Below are 11,282 nucleotides of genomic sequence, written 5' to 3' on the forward strand. Positions count from 1 at the left end.
AGAGCTTTCAGATGGGATAGTAGTACGTCACACCCTCCCAAGTCTTACCGGGGTTCTGGTAGCCATATTGGGTGGTCTCAGCTTCATCCCTGCTTTAAACCCACCAATATGGCAGCGTAAATTACGTCACGAGACTCGGCTCCTCCTCCAACTGAAAGCTCTCTATTTCAGGTGGACCAAGACCAGATGCTCTATTACAAATTTTTGAGCCCCATTTCCAATGTCATTGTTTTAACAAGATCTTATTCAAAATGGATGATTTCTTTTAACCTTCACAGGAAATTAAACATAGAATATTGCATCTTTTGTGGCGCTCTAACTTTAACCTAGTTTAAAGAACTAAGATAGTATTTTTTTGTCGAAAATGGCATTAAATTAGTAAACTAGCAATACTTTAGCAATATTTCGGGGTGAAAACAAATCCAATTTTGTAATATTTTGGGAAAGATGTCAATTCGATAATAATAAGAAATACAATAACAGGCACACACTGTTTTAATGTTATTAGCTCCGCCCTTAAGTAGAATTCTAATTGGATTCAGCCTTTGGGAAATTGAAGTTGGTGTTTAAATGATTTGCCAGAATGCTAGGAGGTCAAGCAATGGAAGTATGCTTTGATTTATCATTAAATATAGGAAATAACAGGATTAAATTATTATTTACTTGTAATCATGAAATTAATGTTATTTTATGCCCTGTAAACTATTTTATTTTTAATAAATAAAGTTAAATGACAGTTACGGTAATTTATTGATGACAAAATTTAGGGTTAATAATACTATTTGGTATAATAGTTAAAATACAAATAGGAATGTTTTTAAGTAATGCCTGTCTAAAAATTACTTTCAAGTACTAAATTGCATTAAGAATGTTTTTGTTTGACTATTTTCAAGTTTTTAAACACGCATGATTATGATATTGGAAGGCGCAAAAGATTTATTTAAATAAACATTTGGTTTGATACTTGGCACGTTTATTTACAGCATGTAATTTGGGCTTAATTTCCCTAGTTGTTATTTCATTATGGTATTCATTATAAATTTATTCCAGTCAATAAATATATTGTTTTTTACGTTTAAAGCTTAAAGTTGCATATTTTAAAGGGTTTTTCCAAAGAAAATTGTTTTTGACACTAGAAAGGCTTTTTCCAAAGAAAATTGTTTTTGACACTAGAAAGGCTTTTAAGGATAATTAGCGATTGCGTCCTGCTGCCAAAAAATAGACCTTAACAGGGAAAAGCTAAGAGTAACTATAATTAATTTTAAATGAATCTAAAATGTAAGTTTCACAATGAATGCGTGAGAGGGATTAAAAAAATGTTCAAAGACAGTCATACGTGAAGGTTGGATTTAAAAAGTGAGAGACTTCAACATTATCGTATGAATGCCTATAATAATTTTGTTAATCTCTCAAGTGAGCAATTCAATGATGAAAAAATATTTACACGCATTTAATCCTAGGATTGTCAAATTGAGACTATATAATTGCCAGAAAAATAGTAAGCATGTGTTTTAATATTATAGTTTTTTAAAGTATAAAAAAAGGGAAGGAGAGTTTGTTAAATTAGTCCTAATATACTTAAAGATGCTTTTTAAAATTGGTAGTGATTTGCTATTGTAGAATCTGCAGTTTAGTTCAGAGAGTTAATGAGGTGCATTGTATTTCGTTAGTGACATCTCCAATCCAGTTGATTTTAGGTTTTTTTCTATATTTTTTTTTATTACTATTGAACTCAGATGGCGTTGGTAGTTAATGTCATTAATTGTAGTTTTTTTACTGATTCCATCGCGCTTGATTTTGTTTTGTTGATGTAGAATCTGCAGTTCAGTTCAGAGAGTTAATGAGGTGCCTTGTGTTTGGTAGCGACATCTCCAATCCAGTTGATTTTAGTTTTTATTTATATTTATTACTATTGAACTCAGATGGCATTACTGCTTAACGTCATTAATTGGCAGCATTTTTTTACTGGTTCCCTCGACCTAGTTTTGTTTGGCAAACGTCCGTTAAACATTGTAATATACCATGTACCATCATGGTATATTACATTTAAGGCGTTTTGATGAAAATTGAAGTCCAAGGTTAATCAGTTGGTATTTTAGAGTAACGAGTGAAGTACTTGAGGTTTAATCGGGTGGTGAAGGAGGGGGGATTTGGGGTATTTCACCACCCGCGGACACGGGGTAGTCAGTTCCTGTAGAGTAGGCATGCTGACAAGTCCCTTATTCCCTCAAAACTTTGTCGCCCAGAAGCTTGGCTTACAGGAGTGCGCCCAACTCCCAACATAGTCAAGAACATAATTTTAGTAACAAAACAAACCATTGCTGTTCTAAATTTTAACAACGTAGAAGCAACTTTTGCCCGAAAAAGGTTTTTTTGCGAATCCATAGCTGTTATGAACTTCTATTGTGTTGATGAAATTGTAGGCACAGCTCAAGGGGGTCTCGATCGCTACTCGGTTTGAAAGAAATTTTGCGAGTCGATGAAGCGTCGTCTGCTTAAGCACGCGTGACGTCACCCAGATGAGATTTGAACAAGGCGGATTACTGTTTACCCCATTCCGCTCGTATATTAGGAGCTTAATTATAATAAATTTAAGTTTAAAGGCAACAATAATTATTCACAATGTGATTGGGAATAAAATATTTATTGTTAAATACAAGTTTTACCTAGGTAGCAAAATAGTTTTAATATTTATTTATTTCCGTTCATAACATTTTTATGATAATAAAATATCACATTTAACTACAGAACTTCCTCGTTTTTTTGGCATTTCGCTTAATTGCGTCAGCTTCTATGGTAGACTGGTTTAGGAACTTTATTCTTAAGAGGGTTCGCATTTTAACAAACCCGCTAATTACATTTCTCGGATAGGTTAGGTATACAGATGCTATTTTTTCTGTAACTTTTTTAACTATACCCTTCTCATTTGATATGGAAGGTTTTTCTTCGCCGACCCTTTTATGACACTCAATAAATATACTTTCAAAATATTTAACATCATCAAGAAACCACCCCTAGTTCGAAGCTGGGAAAAAAATTCTCCAGGCAGTCCTGATTTAGACGATGTGTTAAAATGTATGTGATGCCATATTTATGGTGAAGGTCGTAATATAAGGTTTGGAGAGATTTATTCGAGATTATAATTCCTTTTTGGAAAAGCTGTAGGCTTTGAAGAGGATTGCCTTTCTTGCCATAACATCTTAGCGCCTGTATCATACTGGTCATGTTATCTAGTTTTTTCGACTGTTCGCTATGATTGATTCCGTAACCACTTTTCCTTCCATCGCTCTTGGTGTAACTATTCATGGTATCAAACCATTCGTCAACTGTATGAATAAATTCGGACGTGGCGAGATACGATTCCTCATTGTCAGACATGGGTGAAATTCGTTTTATTGCTGTAGCTACAGTGTTTGACAGCAACTCTGCTGCCATGCGTACATTCTGGCGTTGCGTTTTCACACATTCCAAATGAAGTCTCGTAATTTTATGACACGATTTAAGCTCTCCTTGATCTTGATTAAAAAGTGATATCACCGGGTCTTTAGTAATTTTGATGTTGTTTAAAAGAAAGCCTATGTCCAAGAACCAGTTTCTAATAAGTTTTAACGCGTGTGGGACATCAGCAAAACAGTATACTTTTTCTTCCGGCAATGAAGGGTTAGGAAACCAAGTTTGGTTTACGTTAATTCCAAGTTCCCGCCAAAGACCCATATTTCCACCACCCATATCATTAACGCATACCAATACTTTGAAACCAGCCTCATGAAGCTTAGTAATTGCAGTCCATATTATTGCCTTTGTCATTTTGCTTCTTTCTCTTTCTGACTTTTTCAATTTTGCAGTCTGTTGGTCAAGCCGTTTTTGTAAGACTATAAGTTGTTTTGAAAGAGTTTGTGCATCCGCTGAATTTTCCAATTTGGTGTTTCCTCTTTCAGTTTTTTCTAGACATTCCTGTATATCACATCCACGCTGAGTACATTTCTTACGATATAATGAAGCGTTAACTATCACAGAAACACAATCGCTTATTTCACTAGGAACTTTCTCTTGAGTATCACTTTGAATTTCAATCATGGACGGACTAGGAACTTTTAAATCGTCTTGACTAGCAGTCTTGTGACTAGTATCGTTTACATTTTCTACGCTTAATGCCGAAATATCAAGACCAGAATCATCTTCTCTTGAAGTACTTGATTCAATTAATTCATTAACAAGCTTTTTGCGGTCTCTTATTCTAGAACGATAAAGTCTTCCTTCTGATATTTTTGAGCAGTTAGATGCTGGTGAAAGGAGATTCAATGATGGGATTGCATTTTCATTCAAACGTTTCTTTGAAGGTATATTTAATAGTTCCGCTTTGAGATCTCTCAAGTAGTCTTCTTTTGTAAAATGGTCAGAACATACTCTTGCATAATTCGGGTTGACTGTATCTTTGCCACATTTTTTAGCCCATATTCTTCTTAGTTTCTTATCTTTTGGAAATGTAAAGTATGCTACGGGGCTATCTTTATTTTTGCACGTTACTCGGTACCGATTTTCACAGCCTAAAATAGCGCATCTCATTCCTCCAACTGGCATCTTTAATGTAGACGATTAACCTACCAAACCATAATTAAAATGAAAATTGGAACCTTGGCTTAAAATCAAACTCAGAAAGGCCTCATGCCTTTTAATTTTTCAATCAAAATAGTAGTAAGCCTTGCCAAGTGTTTAATAATAACATGCAATAGTTTCCTTAAATAATTATTATTTAGTGAAACTAGGTTAATAAGTTAAATGGCTTTCTAACCTGAGTGTAAAGGAGTTATTTTTATAGATGAAACCACCAAAATTATAGTAATTTGGCCCATTTCGCTTCTAAGTTGCAACTTTAGCTATCCTTGCAAGATGACAGTTTCAATCTCTCGTCCATATTTGTTGTTTACTTTTGCTGGAGCCCGCAACGCCGACTAGTATTATTTTATAATAACGCGGTAAATTTAAAATTTGAAAATTCTGTTTCTTATTTGTTGTTTTGGTTTAAAACGCAGCATAAAAAGCCTTTCCTATGGCTTTCGCCATACTATTTTATTAGAAATCTAATCTGGGTGACGTCACGGAGACCTCCTCGAGACCAGCCAATAGACGAGTTGTATTTTCGAAGGAAAAATTGCTCGATCGAGGCAACCTATATTGATATTTTATTCTTTAGGAACCTTGGGCACAGCTTGCCAAGCCGTAACGTAATAATATAGGGAAAACAAAGAGGTGACATGTATTATTTGGCCTTGATACAGCTTGATGTTCTATAGACACTGACTCAAGCCAATAGAAAGATTATTTCTTTGAATATCTTTGCTGTTCTTAATCCAAAGACGCTCTCACTCTTTGAACACGCCATTCTAAAGTGTCTGTTATTTCGGTGGAGAAGTTGAATATATTTCTTGATTTGTCTATCGAAGTCTTGTTGCGGGTTTTTTTATAATGATGATGCTCATCATATTTTTGAGCTGCGTAGGTTTAATCTTTTATTATACTGGTAATAGCTATGATGAATTATCTTTCTGTTGAAGCTTAGCAGCTGGCACGTGTTGATACGATACGCATGTAGTTGTGCGAAATTAGTCTTTAAATTGTATGTTTCAAACTTGAAAATATAAACTGCTTGTAGTATTTATGTCTAAATAATCTTAATCTTCGTTATATTAGTTATGTAAAGGGGCGGGGGTTGAAAGAAAACTTTACAATTTACTGGCAATTATATGTTCATTTAAATATAAGATTTTGAGGGTCTATTTTTAAAATTTTGTCACGCAACTCTTAACTTTAAGTTTGGGAACAGTGCTGCTAGAACATGGCAATTATTGTTTTGCGCGTGGGTTACCAAAGGGACAATTAAAAAATTTTTAATTTTTGGGAAAAAAAATATTCCAGAAGGCTTTGCAAATTGTACCCCTGTTGGATTTACGCAATGCAACCTGCCACGCAGACTACCCCAGCTGGTGAGAAACACAAAGATATTATGCAAAACTTCCTGGAATATTAATTGGAAAAATAGTTTAGTTGTTTTAATTACAAGGGTAATGTCTATATATATTGGTAACCACAATTTGGGAAATAATTTTCACACTTTATAAAAACAAATTATACAACAATAGTAGGATATTAGTTATAGGACAAATTAATAAGTTCATATGGCTTTTTTTAAGCCTAACTAATAAATAGTTTAAAAATCAATTTTTGTAAGTGGCATCGGATTGGGACGGGTAAACATTATTGATAAGTTATAGAAAGAAAAGGTTATATTAATAGATAATATTTAAACATAAAATCTTTGCAAATCTTTGATATTATAACAGGATTATATTAGATTAGATTAATTTAATTTAATGTTTTTGAATGGTTTTAAATTGTTAATGTAAAAAAGTTATGGGCGTCTTAATTTAAAAAAAATAGCGCGCTTAAAAGAGAAAAAAATGGAAGATGCGAAACTGATATTTAGAAAACTCTTTGAATATATTAATTTTAATTGAATATATTAATTTTAATAAGTATTTATTTAAAATTTGGATAAGAGTGTCTAAATCTCAGTTCAAAAAATCTGTACAATGTTAACTAATAGGATGAGTTTGTCTCGATAGTTTCACCAGCTTATTAAAGAATTATATTTAATCACATAGCATTACCAACAGGGGTTACGTTTTTAGCATGTTTTTTACACAAAACACCATTGGGGCAAGACTAATACATAGTACTAAAAACCCTTCACTAGAAAATTCTAAAATTAATACAAGAGTCATCGCCTTTTTTTCGTAACAATAACATGGCCCTACAATCCTCCCTCCTCTCCTTTTCACGGTGATTATAGTAGGCAACATCAAAATTACTCCAGAACCATCGTTAACCTTAAACTTGCTCTAGGATTAGCAATCTTACCCAGTCCTAAATTGCTTTAAAGGGAATATGAAACTATTAGTATATCTTTGACAGATATGATGCTCCTTTCTGGTATGAATATTGAAATTTTGGACTTTACTGGGGTAATTTTGATATGGATTCTTCAAGCACGTTAGATTCTCTTTAATGCGTCTGGACTCTTTCCAAGAGCAGAACAGTGACGTCAGTCAAGTTACTGACGAATCTCTCCCTTTTTCTGATCATTGTATCACTGACCTCGTACCAGCCGTTGTCTTTTCTCACAAAGTTCACATAATGTCCCTCGGCCAACGATTCACCTTTATGAATAATCACCCCTTTAGTTTTAAAAAGCATCTTACTCATAGTGACATTTTGATTTTCAAAACTTGATATTTTGGTCGAAATCTTAATTGGTCGACCATCTTTGTAATCGCCACGGAGAAGACAAAAAAATACGTACTTCCCGCTGGATATCAATACATCACGCTCTTGTATTTTTGGGTTGTTACAAAATACGCATGGCACCTCTGTTAATCTCATCCTTTTTTCTAGAGATTTCCAATCAATTTTATCTCGGTTTTCTAGTGGAAGATTGAAAATGTTGCTTTCAACAATATTCTCCGAATTTTGTTCAACTTGACAATTGGGGCATTTGGTAACGTTTCGCGACTTTGACCAAAAAAGATCTTTCAGAGCCTTAGAGTAATCGGCTTCCATTTCTTGACTTAGTGTCGTCAAAAGGACCATCAAAAATTCACTGGCGTCTTGTTGATCGTTTAGCGTAAAATGATTTCCGACAGCCATTCTCAGTTCCAACCCTTTACGACTGAAGCTTGCTTGAGAACTCTCGATGTCGTTTAACGTGTTATGGAGGCAACGTAAAACTGGTTTTTCAACGAATGATCCATTGTAAGATTTAACCAATTCTCTTAATTCCGGCACTAATAAGAGTAGTTGCAAAACGCTATTAGAATAGCACGTTACTTGGTCATCGTTAGCTAAACCCTTCAAGGGCAAACTATCCAAACTCTGTTGGGTTTTCCTTTTCTTCTTCGGTGTTTCTGCACATCTCTCTTCCTCGCCTTCTAAAAGGCTTTTAGATAGTGTAGGCGCTCTTCTTTTGCCACCTCGACTTTCTTTCGACTCCGTTATTTCCAAAAGAGGCAGATCTGGCCTATATTTTTTGTGAAGCCTGTTATACTCCATAATGGCTCGTCCATCCACCTTAATTTTAGTCGGATCAAACTGTAATAGATGGAGTCCGGCCAAGGACGTCACTCTCGATAAAGCCACGTACGCCATGCCAGTTCCGAATAAATTTGGACCCAAATCCATAATGGCGCATTTTAAACTCATGCCTTGGCTTTTGTGTATCGTAATAGCGTACGCCAGGATGACGGGAAACTGGAAGCGTTTAACGTAAATGTTTGCCATGAGCAAAAATTTGACGCAAATTTTCTCAACTAAAAAGTCAGTGTTAGCGTCATCGTTATTCGGTTCGCGATCTACTCTGAGAGAAATACCAGTAACGTTTCCTTGTTCGTCCTTCTTGAATCCAGTTACGAAACCCATCGTACCATTTACAACGCCTTTTTCAAAACTGATATTCCTTCTGACCATTATTCGGCAGCCAACGCAAAGAACTAACTCGCTCTCCAAACCGCCTGTTTTGGACGGTTCGTTTTGTAGCCCTTGCAGTCTCCTGAGAATGTTTTTATTCATTTTTTTCCCATAGTCAGCGAGTCTATCCTGACAACGAATGACTTCAACTTTCTCGCCGTTTTTTCGCAGCATATCAAAGTTGAATTTTACGCACATGGCTAATTTAGGCATCCCTTCATTGGACAGCTTAATGAAAAGGTCCATAGCCACCTCGATGTTTTGACCTCCCTCAACCAATCTAGTTCCTAAGGTTGCAACATCAGCTTCGGAAATATTTCCAATTCTAACTCTGCTTAGAATGTCGCCGTAACTTTGGTCGTTGGCTTGTCTAACATTTTGCGTTAGTTCATCGTATTTAAAAAACTTCCAAAGATCACTTCCTCCGATGCAATTGAATCTAAGTCTGGCTTCTTCGGAAGTGATTTTGATAAACGCGGGATTTCCTTGAACCGGTGGCAATTGGAAAAAGTCTCCCAAGACAAGAATAAATACAACTCCACCAAATGGTTGGTTCATTTCCCAAAATTCGTTCAGCCTCAAGTGAACGTGTGTCAGTAAAACCGATGAGACCATAGAAATTTCATCAATAATTAACAGTTTTAAATTACCCAAAGTTTCTTTCATAATGCTCATATTGTCAGAACTTAGGGAATGGTATTTGGCAATACGCCCATGATCTACCGGCAACATTAGTAATCTGTGTAATGTTACGCCATTAACATTCAACGCTGCCAAACCCGTTGGCGCGGCAATTGCCACGCTAGCAGGATTTTGAAAGCGTCGCCTTACGGCGTTGGCGAGAGTGTCGATAAGAAACGATTTGCCAGTGCCACCAGGTCCCGACACAAAAAGGCACTTGTTTCTACATTTTTCTCCCTCTTGGGAGAAGTGATCCATGATGTGATCATAAATTCGCCTTTGATCCGAGTTTAGTAACGCCACATTGTCAAAATCAGTCTCGAAATTCATTTCCATGGCAGCTTCCACATCAGCCATCGCGTGTTCGGTTTCGATAACAATTTCCTTCCCTTGCAGCGCATTTTCATTGTCGTCACTTTCAGTCTCCGAGACTATGGTTTCTGGCTCTTTCGCCTTTTTAGAAGCTTTCCGTTTCTTTTCAAGTTCTTTGGAAACCGAGAGTTTCTCGTGGTATTCTCTCATGTCTTTTAACACCGAAAGCGAGTTTTCGAAAGCATCGGCGTATGTTTCAAAATCGCCCAATAGCTCAGTTTCGTCACGCCACGGTTTGAATAGGATCAGTAGAGCGTGACAATACTGTTCTTTCTCCTCTATCGGGTCGTGAATAAAGTGCTCTATTATGTACGGCTTAATTCTCTTTCTCATGATACCCAGATTGTTTTTCAACTGGATTACATTCGCATTTTTCTCGACACCCTCAGAGCGCATCGCATAATCGTAAAACTGACCAAATTCCCGCAAACTTAGATTTTCCAAACTGTCAGGACGATTCGGATATTTGTCGTCGACGAACCCTTTTTGGCAAGTGTCCGTGCTTTCGGGGTCAGTTTCCCTCAATCGCGCGAGTTCCTTGAAACCTTTCAAAATTCTCGATCGGTTTTCTTTTAAGTTAGTGTTTATAAATTTAGTGCTGTCGGACTTGTTGAAAAGGTCTTGGCCCAGCATCATATCGAGAGCTTCGTAAATTCCTATTTGCTTGCACGTCAAAGATTTCAATCTATAGGCAAATAATGTTTTGGACAAACTTTCGTTGCCTAAATCGGCAAAAGTTTGGTCCATGTCAGCCCGGTCTCCCTTTGTCACGTAAGCCGTGACATAGTTTGCCACTATTTCCGATTTGTCAGCGACAAATTGCAAATCCATGTTGGCTTTGGAAGCCAAAAGTAGCGTGGGATTGTAATCATTGATTAAAACTTCGTGCTGTTTTCTCGGCAAGTCGTACTGTCGTTTCTGCACCTTTTTCATTTTACGGTGACGAGTAACTGATCTAACAGAATTCATAGTAGCAATGTTTGTTACGTTTCGAGGGAAACCGTAACGACACACTTTCAATCCTTTTTTAGAATTTTTCACCTTCTTATAACAACTGGAGGTGCATTTGTGAGTTTGGAATTTTTTTACCAGCCGGTGTAGTTCCGGACTTACCGATGCTCTTGGCATCGAACACGTGACGTGTTTTTGTACGTAATCCAAAATAGTCTCGGTCGAAGAAGTTCCAATCTTTGGAGCGTCCTTGGCCCACAAAAGCATATGGTAGTGAGGTAAACCCCGAGATTGGTATTCAACCCTCCAAAAATGATGTTCTATCATGCCAAGAACTGGATTTTGCTTACACAAGACAAAGTTGTTTAACAGCGACCGCACTTTGTTGTGAAAGTGCAAATTGACGCTAAGTGGGTCTAAATTCAACAATTCAGCCACAGTCATGGACTCTACTCCTGGAACGTCTGAATTCACTTTTCTCAAGTGATCGTGCAGTTCCATATCATCGTACTCGGCCGGATTAAAAGTTAGAAGCCAGGTGGGAGGACCAAATTCCCGAATCATCGCTAAAACGTATCTAAGAACTTTATACCAGTAGTCCTTCGTTCCTCGAATATGACCCAAGAAAGTAGCTGAATTACTCTCAAGTTCTTTATCGCCAGATTCAACTCGATTGAGCAAATTTTCAACCCCAATTGGCATGGGTTTTTTAACACGAAGAACGTAGTTCAAACTGCTAGAAATCGCTTTCATTTCGC

The 11,282-nt window shown here is 36.4% G+C and overlaps 1 long non-coding RNA gene across 3 annotated transcripts; it reads left to right on the forward strand.

Moving 5' to 3' along the window:
- The first annotated feature begins 1,185 nt into the window (after positions 1-1,185).
- On the forward strand, positions 1,186-7,767 carry LOC149673207 (uncharacterized). Of its 3 annotated transcripts, none has more exons than XR_016367104.1 (4): positions 1,186-1,278; positions 1,461-1,498; positions 7,486-7,555; positions 7,630-7,767. It is a non-coding gene; the product is annotated as an uncharacterized LOC149673207 (long non-coding RNA). The 3 variants fall into 3 exon arrangements; XR_016367102.1 differs by having other exon boundaries at positions 1,193-1,278; positions 7,453-7,555; XR_016367103.1 differs by having other exon boundaries at positions 1,226-1,245; positions 7,453-7,555.
- Positions 7,768-11,282: the final 3,515 nt, after the last annotated feature.

The sequence above is a fragment of the Phalangium opilio genome, unplaced genomic scaffold (genome assembly GCF_054372755.1).
Source record: "Phalangium opilio isolate 3A_F unplaced genomic scaffold, DU_Popi_V2 ptg000053l_1, whole genome shotgun sequence".
Lineage (NCBI taxonomy): Eukaryota > Metazoa > Arthropoda > Arachnida > Opiliones > Phalangiidae > Phalangium > Phalangium opilio.